This window comes from Fukomys damarensis, unplaced genomic scaffold (assembly GCF_012274545.1).
Source record: "Fukomys damarensis isolate Sample0158 unplaced genomic scaffold, DMR_v1.0_HiC HiC_scaffold_15, whole genome shotgun sequence".
Classification (NCBI taxonomy): Eukaryota; Metazoa; Chordata; class Mammalia; order Rodentia; family Bathyergidae; genus Fukomys; species Fukomys damarensis.
This window is the reverse complement of record NW_022900927.1, coordinates 59,004,109-59,015,872: the sequence shown is the minus strand read 5'-3', so window position 1 is coordinate 59,015,872 and position 11,764 is coordinate 59,004,109. Positions and strand designations below refer to the sequence as shown.

At 44.8% G+C, this 11,764-nt stretch overlaps 2 non-coding genes across 2 annotated transcripts; both read right to left on the bottom strand.

The window, feature by feature from the left end:
* Positions 1-1,145: 1,145 nt before the first annotated feature.
* Positions 1,146-1,217, bottom strand: Trnaw-cca. Its single transcript has one exon. It is a non-coding gene; the product is annotated as a tRNA-Trp (tRNA).
* A 609-nt stretch (positions 1,218-1,826) lies between these two features.
* Positions 1,827-1,898, bottom strand: Trnad-guc. Its single transcript has one exon. It is a non-coding gene; the product is annotated as a tRNA-Asp (tRNA).
* Positions 1,899-11,764: the final 9,866 nt, after the last annotated feature.

Here is an 11,764-nt window from a genome sequence, read left to right as displayed (position 1 = left end):
CCCCCCCTCCCCTCCCCATTTACAAACACTTTATTTCCATTTTTTGTTTCTCATATTTTTTTCCTCTCCCTTATTACCTTTCCCCCACCCTTCCCACTTTCCCTACACCCTAAAGATATTTCTTACAGCCTTATTATTTGTGTGTGTGTGTGTGTGTGTGTGTGTGTGTGCAACAAATATTTGATACACATCTTTAAGGCACTATTCAGTACTAAGACACCCAGAGTTTAAAAACATGAGTAAGCTCCCTGCCACAAAAGTCACATGTGTCTTATCACCACTTACAATTAGTGAATTAGTGAAAATACCAAAGCCCCACAGCTTCCAGAGAGTTTGTTTCTGACTTCATTATGAAACAAATGAGGATCTGGAGTCAGGCACCTGTTTTGGGATCTTGGGTGGCCTCTGCCAGGTCACCAATCATCTGTGGCCACAGCCTCATCAATAAAAGGGGGAGATTAGTCACGCGCTATAAGGTGCTTTTGTGCACACAGAGCTAAAGCATTTGAACTTTTATGATATTCAAAGTTAGAAATTAGGGGCAACCTGCTTTCTGGTCCCCCTTCTCTCTTAGACAGAAGCTTTCCCTCAATAAATTTTTCCTACTCTTAAAAAAAAAGTTAGAAATTAAACTGTGTTGTACTTTCTCAATAGCTAAATGATCTAAAGTCTATTTTTAAAAAGCCTGTACAGTACAGTACATTGTATGTTTACTGTGAAGGAACACATGGGCCGATATGCTTGCTAATAATGCACAGCAGTAACAGTCTCTACGCACTATGCATGTTAAGTACCATTATGGGAAAAAACTCACTTTACCGGGTCTTCAAAATTAAAAACAAAGTATCAGCCATGTTTGCAGTACAGTGACTACATTCAGGGTGGGGAGTTGGTACAGGTACAACACCTCAATTATTTCTGTCCCTTTCCCTCCCTCTCTCTATTGCTAACCATCAGTTTGAAGGATTTTGCTTTGGTTTTTCTCTTTAGCAATACAGTGCGCTTTATCTTTCTATACACTAAGGACTCATACAACAACTTTTGAAAGAGTAATTCTTTTTTAAAAAAATGTATAAGCATCTTCAAAAATTGGCGGGAACACATCAAGGCTTGGGTCGGTGAAGAGACTTTCAAAAGAAAAGCCTTGACCCCGACGTGATTCGAACACGCAGCCTTCTGATCTGGAGTCAGACGCGCTACCGTTGCGCCACGAGGTCCTGCTGGGCTGTGGCTCGCGCGGTTCCTTAGGACTGTGACACCGGGCGTTGTTTCCGGCCTCCCCATTCTCGCAGCTTTCGCTCCCTGCCTCGCGCACTGTAACTGCCAGAGGCCGCGCAGGGAGTCCTGCTTCTCCAGAGAGCTCTCCGACCAGGTCGGGACCCAACGAGCAGAGGGGTAAGCGGGTCCCCACAGTGAAAGGAAACCGGCCCTTCCTCTTCTTTATCGGGCCATTTCCGGTCCTGGCTGCCCCGCCCCACCCCCGCCCGTTGGGGGCGGAGACTCCGGCTTCGCCTCCCCTCCCCCTCTGGCGCGCGCTGAGGTCTTGACCTCGCGTAGTAATCCGCGGCGAGCCACTGCGCACGCGCGGGCCGGTGGTCCGGGGGCGGGTCCGGCGCGTCTGCGTCCTCCCTTCCTGGCCCAGGTTCCAATGACAGAAAGCCTTTTCCTTCAGAGCAGACTGACAGTCTCCTCAAGCGTTAAGCTTTAAAAGTGTTCATTTTGGGGAAGACATGATCGTACACTTATAAAGATGTCAGCCTTTTATATGTGATGAGGCTGTTGTGCACTACTGGAAAACTTACGTTGAGGGTGTAAAAATACCACGTCTCCCCGTCGGGGAATTGAACCCCGGTCTCCCGCGTGACAGGCGGGGATACTAACCACTATACTAACGAGGAGTCATACCTTTGTCCCTTGTCAGGTGTCTTTTCTCGGAAAGGTAAGATCTCTTACGGACTATTCCATCTACCACCCGGATTGTTGGGTTTATTATCCTCTGTAGAAACCGTAGACTCTTTTTTTTTCTTTTTAAAGAATAAATGAATGCATGTGAGTAAGTGAAAACCTGCTTCCCATTTCTGTGTTGGCGAAGAGTAGGAAAACAGTTTCCCAGGGCCCTTCACAAAGCTTCCCAAATGTTTTTATGTTGCTGGCGTGAGGTTTTTTGTTTGATTTCGTAGGGTTCAAAGGTACGTGAATTGGGGAGAGGTTTAACTTCATAAATTAATATTGGCCTTTGGAAGTTGAAGTTCAAGGGTGTCCTGTGGCTGCCAGACGCCTGGTATGGCCAGGCTTGTTCACAGCTGGTGCCTTTTCAAGGAATTCGTGAGTTTTGGTGATAGGACGGGCTCTCCCTTGGGGCCAGCTGTCTCCAAATGAAATGCTGTCGCCCGCCTTTTCCTGAGACGCCTGCTTAAAAACGAAAGAAAGAAATGGGCAAATGGTTAAGTATTAATACATTTAAATACTACCAAACAAGGATGTGCCGTTGATGAAACATAGGAGCAGGACAGTAGACTAATGGGGCCATCGGTGTCACTCGGAGCCTTTTCATAATCCGAATTTCCCAAGGGGGCGAAGCCTCCCGTGTCGGCCTTTTTTTCTTACATTTACTCCTAGCTTTCCATCATCTCAAAAACAACACCAAGAGGCTTATTCCATAGATGCTACTAAAATCATTCTTTAGCTTTTAATCATTAATGTAAAATCCGTGATACAGACCAGGAGTGAAAATAATTATACATAGATAACATACATTAAACCAGAATACTTTTTAAAATTTTTTATTTTTATTAGTACATATTTGCAATACCTGATTACATCCATTGTGGGGAGTTGCTGTACATAGTGCATCTTGTTTTGTTTGCCAGCAAAATATTTATTTATTTTCAAATGTTTATCAAGTTAATTATCATAAATACAGATCAACAACCAGACTCAGACCAAAAAACAAAACAATCAAGGTAAGTTTTATCTTTTTGTTTGTTTGTTTGTTTTTAAAGCCAGGGTCTCCCTGTGTCTTCCAGGTTGGCCTTGAACTCTGCATGTAGCCCAAATTAGCTTCAAACTCCTGATCCTCCTGGCTCAGCCTCCCGAGTGCTGGGTTTACTGGCATGTGCCACCTCGTGCCTGGCTGAGGTAAACTTCTAGATACACTGGCTGTACTGGATTACAATAGCTTTCTCTTTTTTTCTACCACATTAGAATCAGAATTCTAAGTTTTATGTTTTGCTCTGACTCTTCCTCTAAATCAGTGTATTTATACAGCTAGAGACAAACTGTCATGACTGAAAGAATTCATTAGAGAACTTCAGTTGTGTCTTAAGGCATCCTTTCTCCTGGAGTGCTGAGCCGTGAAGCTGCTTCGTCTTTGGTTTTGATGCCAGATGAGCTTAGGGCCTTGAGCATGTGGGGCTTGTGCTCCAGCGCTACCTTCACCTCCAGCCTGTGATGTATTTTTATGTATCATAGATTACATGATACTTTTCATCTGTTGAAAAGGATAATTTGTTAATGCTGACATAAACAAAGAGCAATTTCCAAAACGAGTTTTGGCATATTTTTTCACTCCTAACTATGCCAAAAGCCTCAAAAAGAACAAAAACAAAATGAAGCACTCCAGGGTCCTGGAGCTTCCATCCAGTTTTCACCCTCCAGTAATTCCTGCGAAGCCTAGAGGGCACTGGGATAAGGATAATGAGGTCTGTTGCAAGGCTGGATGGGAAGGACTTGCCCCAGGTCTCTCCCTGGATAGTTTCAGGGTGGTGGGAGGGTCTCCTGAATCACTTGTTTGTCCCATTTCTTCTACCTGGGAGAAGAGGTTTAATCTTCGGTGTCCCAGAAGAGTCAAATCCCCTCCACTACAGCTCAGACACACGTGTTGGCTATGCTCCTTTTTCCTCCTGGGGAAACTAAGCAGCAGCCTGAGTCAGCACAGCGGGAGGAGCCGGGAATCCAGCACCTGCTGTCATCTTCCTAAAATGGAAAGGAAAAGAGACGGGAATCAACCTGAACAGGCCAAGGGAGCCCAGGGATTCCTCATGTCAGCACCGGGAGGGAGTAGTAAAGGTTAAAAATGTGACTGGCGGGTTGAAGGTACTGATCTTTCTGTGGAGGGAAACAGCTTGAGGGCAGTGAATTTAAGGGAAGGCTTCAAACGTTGCTCTGCCTCAGTAACTCATAGCTCATCTCAGCGTGGGAAGTGCTTCACATTCATTTCCTGGTTAGTAGCCCCGGGAGGTGTCCGAGGTCCGTCTCCTGCAGGGTCACAGAGGTAGGCAGGTAGGAGAGGCCAGGAATCAGCCACGCCTTGACAGTAAGTCTTCCATCATTCCCACCCTGCTGCATAGATCCACAGAGAAGTATATCACCAAATACGCTTGGAGAGGAAAACTTCACAGCTCTGTCTCTGACAGCACATTCGTGTCGGGTCCGCTTTCAATTACCGCGACAAATACCTGAGATAAGTCAGCTTGCGAGTAGCAAGATTTTACCGTGGCTTACGGTTTCAAAGGTTTCAGTCCGTGGTTGCCTTGGCCTTGCAGCCTTCAGGCCTGTCCGTGGGAAGGTAGACCGCCACCGTGAGAGTGCGTAGGAGAGGGAGCTGCTCATATACTGCAGCCAGGAAGCAGAGCGACAGGACAGGAGCAGGGTCCCAGGGTCCCCTTCTGGGGCACGCTCCCAATGACCTAACTCCCCTTCAGTCAGCCTCACCTCCTAAAGGCTCTACCACTCCCAATCGCTGCATAAACTGGAGTCCAAGCTCTTAAACATGGGCCTTTAGGGGACTCTTAATCGAGCCATAGCGGTACTGTAAATTTTTAATGTGACTCATTCGAATAGGTGTGCAGTAGTAACATCTCACTGTTGTTTTTTGGGGGGTGGCTACCTGGGATCAAACTCACGACTTTGTGCTTGCAAGGCAGGTGTGGTGCTACTAAGCTAAATCACCAGCCCTCAGTGTTTTTTTTTTTTTTTTTAATTGTTAGCCTCACCTCCTAAAGGCTCTACCACTCCCAATCGCTGCATAAACTGGAGTCCAAGCTCTTAAACATGGGCCTTTAGGGGACTCTTAATCGAGCCATAGCGGTACTGTAAATTTTTAATGTGACTCATTCGAATAGGTGTGCAGTAGTAACATCTCACTGTTGTTTTTTGGGGGGTGGCTACCTGGGATCAAACTCACGACTTTGTGCTTGCAAGGCAGGTGTGGTGCTACTAAGCTAAATCACCAGCCCTCAGTGTTTTTTTTTTTTTTTTAATTGTTATTGTTGTACGGGGGATTGAATTTGGGACCTTGCACTTGTGAGGCAGGTGGTGGAACCAATGAGCTAAATCCCCGGCACTCACTGTGGTTTTAATCTGCCTTTCTCTAATAATTAAAGATATTGAGCATCTTTTCCTGTACTCATTAAAGCACCACATCTTTTACCTACTTTTTTTTTTCTTTTTTTTTGGCCTACTTTTAAAATTGGGTTGGTTTCGGATTGAATTTTGAAAGTTTGAAAACATTTCGATAACCAGGATTTGTATCAGATTTATGTCTCGAAAATATTTTCCCAAGATGTGTCTTGTCTTTTTGACCTCCTAAAGGACTTGTTTTTATCCTAAAGGTAACAAGATTCCACGAAAAAGTTTAAATAGTGCGTATGGAACTTAGTTTTTTATTTCTTGTGTTACTTTTTTCTCTGTCCTTGTCATCTCTTCGTCTTGACCTTTGAACCTAGAAACCAGAACTTTGTTCAGCTACCACTCGGCCATTTCCCCCTTCCCTCCTCCCATATAACTGAAGGGCCTAAACTACTCGTGGATAGTTCGGATTCTGTAATCATTTATTAATAGAAATATTACTTACACCTGTTAAGCCTAAAGTTTTCCATAAAACGTAAACGTCAAGAAGTTGTGTCATGCTTTGAGCCTTAGATGAGGTCATTATTAAGGAGAAAAATAACAACTATTGGAAATGCTCATCGCTATTTCTGAGTCTAATTTATTTAAACAATTAACCCAAAGTTAAAACTGAGAGGCAAAAGTCTGTCCCACGCCAATTCACTCAATACTTTAATCTTTGTTACTTAATTCAAAACAAAACAAAAACACAAAAAGAAAACAAAGCAAAACCTTTATGATTTATTCTCAATGCCAGGCATGAAGCTAGATATTGGAGACAACAGGGGGGGGAGGGAGAGAGGGAGGGAGAGAGAGAGAGGCAGCACCAGAGCAAGAAAAGCACTCACTTCCTGTCCTCAAAGAACTTACATTGTATGGAAGAGTTGGACACTTTAGCTGGTAATTGTAATCAAGTTTGTTAAGTGGTATGGGGGAGTCATAGTTCATGCTTATTGAGAGCCTGCTGTAGAAGTCCACGGTCCAGACCCCAAAAGTATGGGCTCAGCAACACAAACTACAGTGGAAGCAAAACTATTGCCAGTTCTGCAGAAATAGTTATGTCCAAACGCAGGCACACCCCAGTTCAAACAAGCAGTGAGCTTTATATCCTCTACCTCAAAAGGCCCCTTCCCCTGTCTCTCTCACTAGCTGAGGTCAAGGGGGTACAATCTATGTTCCCCTCAGTTTTTCAGTAAACCCACCTTTTTGTTTGTTTGTTTTTTGAGACAGGGTCCCATTATGTAGTTGAGACTGACCTAGAACTCACTATGTAGCCCAGGCTGGTCTCAAACTCACAGGGATCCTTCTGACTCAGCCTCCTGAGTGCTAGGATTGCAGGGGGTCGCCACCACACCCGGCGAAAACTCACCTTTCTTTGTAATTCAATTGTGGAGTGTTGTTTATCAATTGTCTAGTTTTTCTTTCTTTCTTTTTTTTGCAGTACCTGGGATTGAACTCAGGACCTTGTGCTTGCCAGGCATGCAGTGCCACTGAGTTAAATCGCTGGCCCCTCAGTTATCTAGTTCTTACATCTTGTTTTGGAGCTTCCTGGGTGAGAATCATTCTTTTGTAGTTAACTCCTCTTGCTCAAAATAACTGCCTTAACTGTCAGTAAATTTCTATCCAGTCTTAAAGCCAAACGAAAATGGACCACCTATTTCTGTTTCTCTGTTACGTGCAAGGCTCTATTAGAGGTGCTTTTCAGAATATGAACCATTCATTCGCACTAATAGTGTATTAGGAGTTTGGTACAGTAATTCTCTGATTTCTCACTGAGGGAACCAAGACACAGAGGGTTAGGACCACAAAGGTCGGAAATGATGAAAGGCTGTGTAGCAATACCATGGGTTACTGATAAGGAGGCCTGGGGTGCTGGAAAGCCTCCTTTCCCGCTGGGCCCCCAAGGGATGATGACCTTTGAAGAAGTGGGGGAAGCTACCCAGCACTTAGGAAAGAAGGGAACTTAGGCTGTCAGTGCTTAGGATAAGGGTGTGGGGACTTGGGAAACAGCAAGTACAAGGCCGCTGCTTCGGACCAAGGTGGCGGAAGCCAGGAAACGGAATCATGTAAGGTTGGGGACAGTTCAAAATAGTCCCAGGTTCTGGAAGCGTAGCTCCGTCATAGGGTGCTTGCCTAGTTCACCGGGGTCTTCCCTCTGATTCCCAGCACTGGGAGGCCGCGGGGATCTTACAGATCTTTTTGACCCTTCCATTACCCAGGTAAGGAAACCCTTGCCGGCCGGGAGATGAGGGTCTTCGGAGGCCTGGGGACCCCACCTCTTGGCCTCAGCTGAGCTGGGCAAGGCTCCCAGAAGCCGCTGCCTGTCATTGGCGCCAAGCCTGAAGGTCAGCGATGCCCTGTTCCTGCCATGTTTCCGTCTCGCTGACCACCTGCTGGCCTGTCCCAGTCAGCAGCTGCGCTGTCAGTCTGGCCCTGAGCCTGTCCCCACAGGGAGGACCAGGGGTCCGGGTGCCCCGCAGTCTTCCTTGGGGAACCTCCAGGTGGACGGAAACGACACTTTCACTCTGCCTGTTGCCCGGGGATGGAACAATTTCTATTCTTTTCTGTGGACCTTACCTGTTTCCTCTTCTGAATAGCAGGAAATGTCCTGCTTTTATTCTCGTTTCGAATGTGCCACTTGATTTCAGATCTGCTATGCACGTTGTTGCTGTCTTAGGAAAAAAGCTGTCTGTAGCACTTTGGAAAAATTTAAAATTTTCCTACCTGTGATGAACTCGTGATTAGCCCACTTTTAGTATCAGATTTTATTTTTTAAAAATTGAACTGAAGAGCTAGTAAACGGGGTGGGGGGGATCCCAGCGTGAAACAGCGTGCAGAATCCCCTTTTAAAATGCATATGTAAATACCGAAAAAGTCTGGAAAGAAATAGATGAAAACAAAAACTTGTATTTGTTCAAACGTGTTGGTTTCTGTTCTTTTGACTTTTGACGTTTTCTAAATTTTCTACTGTGTCTTTGTTATTCTTGAACCCAGAAAAGCAAACAAAGAATACATTTTAAAATTACGAATGTCAGGCAAAACAGAAAGCTCAAGTGTACGCCCACGAAGCTCATCCCCAGCCCTGCGCAGACTACTGTGATCCGCTCAGGATTTTCTGCTTAGCTGGAGTCCGTATTTTGTAGTTGAAGTTGTTTATTTCTAGTTCTAAGCGTAAGGCGCGGAGGAGGAGGAGGAGGAGGAGGCCGGGGTGGTGCCGGGAAGCAAAGTCGACTCCAGAAAAACCTGGCCGGCAGCCTTTCCTCGTGTCCCTTTGTCTCAGGGCCCCTGTGTTCCGGGTCTTTTGTTGTTCTCTCTTCTGACTTGGATTTGAGATTTAAAGAAAAACAAGAGCCGGCCCTCCTTGCGCCCTCTGGTGTCCGGACGAGGATGATGCCGCACACAAAAGCAACAAAGCTCACCACCGTTTCCCACAGCGCTCCCCGCCCACACCCTGAGTCCCCGAGGCCGCAACGTCTGGAATCTTCCAGGAAGGAATCACACCCGACAGGCAGAGCAGGCATGGTCTGTGAAACTTCAGGAGGGCCTATAAGCGTGGATACAGTTTTTGTTTAATTAAAATCACCTGAGCTGCAAATATTATTATTTTTTAATCTAATAGCGAATAAGTCAGTTCTCAAAGCAGTTGGCACAGGTTTCTGGGTTCTCAGAAAGTCAAATTTAGTTCTATGAATACAGCATAAATCAACATTTTGGATAAATTAGGTGAAAATGGTCAAGCTGGGTTTGACAGCAAATAATGACTTGTGCAGCTTAGAGCTTTATCAGTATGTAGGAGTTGATACCTAAGGTGCTTTTTGTCTCTAATATAGTTCACAGTATTGCATTTTCCATCATTTTTACGTTTTTGGAGACACAGTCTTGCTGTGTATTCCAGGCTGGCCTCGAATTATGTAGCCCAGGCTGGTCTCAAAACTCATGGCAATCCTCCCAACTCAGCCTCCCAAGGGCTGGGATCACAGGTGTGTGCCACTACACCTGGCTCAAACTATGTGTTTTAGAAATTACATCTTGACTCAAAATTTAGACTAAACGAATTTTGGCTTCAGTGACTAATAGAATCCACAGCATTCCAGTTGTATTTGAATAAGTGATTTATATGCACATAGAAACTCAAAAGGTACCAGAAGGCATACAGACAGAAGTCTGTCTCCCATTCCGAACTTACAACCAACTGTTCTCCCAAGTGACGTCCGGACCGGTCCTGCAGCTGCACACAGTCATCAAGGGCTCCGGGCCCCTCTGTCCTCTGGACCTCCCATTTCTGCGACCTTTGGCCTGTGGACTTTTTAATGCTCCCCTGGTCACGGTTGGGAGACAGCTGCTGCAGGCAAGAAGGCCACCTGCAGGGCTGGAGCTGGAGGGCAGAGGGGCCCGGCAACTCTTCTTGCCTGGGGCCCTTTTCACAGGAAGCAGAGCTAGGCAGAAGGCTTCTGGCCGAGTTTCCCAATTCGTGAGCCACCATTGGCTAATGAGGGGTGGGAAAGCGATAAGCTAAAGGGAGCGGCTGGTGACTCCGATTTTGTGCAAGAAATGTTCTAGTGTTCTGTGCTGTCTTAAAGGAAGGAAGTCTACTAACATAATACCCCTTAATTCAACAATCTTTAAACATTTTTATGTCAGGAGATAAGGCTGGGGAATTACATGCTGCATTATCAAATCTGAGCTGCACGTTTTGAGAGCATTCTGACCACATCCTTCCTGTTTTTCAGATTGTTCATGGCATCTTACTACTGATTTATGTCCAACCTTCCTCATTTTTAAAGAGCTTGAATGTCTTTTCAAGTTTATCGGTCATATGTGTTTTCTCCAGAGTGAGTTGGGGTCCTGATTCTGTCTCGTACGCTTGTGCCGCAGAGTTTGCCGGTGAAGTCATTTTAGAATGGAAGTGCAGGGCTGGGGATTTAACTCAGTGGTGCCGCCTCCTGCCTGGCAAGTGCAAGGTTCCGAGTTCGATCCCCGGTACCAAACAAAATAAAACCAGAAGAATGGGAAGGCAGGATGCAGAACAGCAATGGAGGAGGGTGTGTTAATGTCCTCATTGCAGGGTTACAGGAGGCGAACACATTTTCCAATCTGTTTGGGACAAACCTAGTTCGTGCTTGTTGTGCCAGTGTATATTATTGTAGCATCCCATTCACTCTCTAAAGTGTCTCAGTTTGCATGAAAAATGATATGTTCATTTATTATTTGAAATATAAATGCCCCTGTTGCTCTTTTGCTCTGGTTTCTTCACCAGTAAGTGCCGAATTGTTATGAAGTCTGAGGTTTGGTTGGCTTCCTTCACTGGCATATTCTCAGAGACCGTACCAGTGCCTGACATGCAGCAAGTCTTAATAAATATAAATAAATCAATACAAAAATTCATTGCTTGGGACTTGGCACACTGCCACTTGAGCAACTGGATTCTGTTAGCAAGAAATATGGAGGAGGAATGATTTTGGGGTACACAACTCATGGTCCCTGCCAAAACATGCGTTTTAGATTTTGATAGATATTGTCAAGTTGTTCTCCACAGAGCCTAAGCCAGTTCATAACTCCTACCAGCAATATGTGAGAGCATCTGTTTCTCTAACCTCCAACCACATGGTGTTATCAAAATTTTTCTCTGTGCCAATCTGTAGTCTAATGTGCGCTTCCCTTATTACGGAGAAGGATACTCCCGTGTTTTTAAGAGTCATTTGAAACTTCTTTCCAGAGAGCTATGTTTATAGCCTTTGCTTATTTTTTTGAGTGACTTATTGGTCTTTTTCTTATCAATTTGTAGGAATGCAGATAGTTATTCTCAGTTTTTCATGTCTTTTGGGTTTGTTTGTGGTGTTGTAACTAGGCAGAATTTTAAACAATATTTATGCTGAACTCTTCCTTTTATAGCTGCTATATTTTGTATCATGCTTTTAATACTCTCATATTTCTACCATATTTACTTTTAGGTTTTTAATTTTCACATATAAATTTTGCTCCATCTGTAATTTTCTTCATTATAACCATCTAATATTATTTATTTAATATTCCATCTTTTTCCCACCGAAGGGAACTCTAATGGCTTCTTGATTTTCAGGGATTAGTTAGCATGAAACTTGACACTCTGATAAGTTCCAAGAAATGGAATTCAAAGGCAGAGCAGCCAGGATAAATTTTTAACTTGTGGTTTCCTGAGTATAATGAGGCAGGAGATTAGGATGTGGCTAGCTGGCTGGGCCCGTAGGTATAACCTGTCACTCATGGAGATCCCGGAGACACGGGCTCAAGCCCTGCTCCGAGAACCAATCAGCAAGTGCTGTCTTCAATTCTTCATATGAGAACTCAAGCAAGTTTTTGATAGGATGGCTTGGACCTGACGTCATTCTCAGGAGTG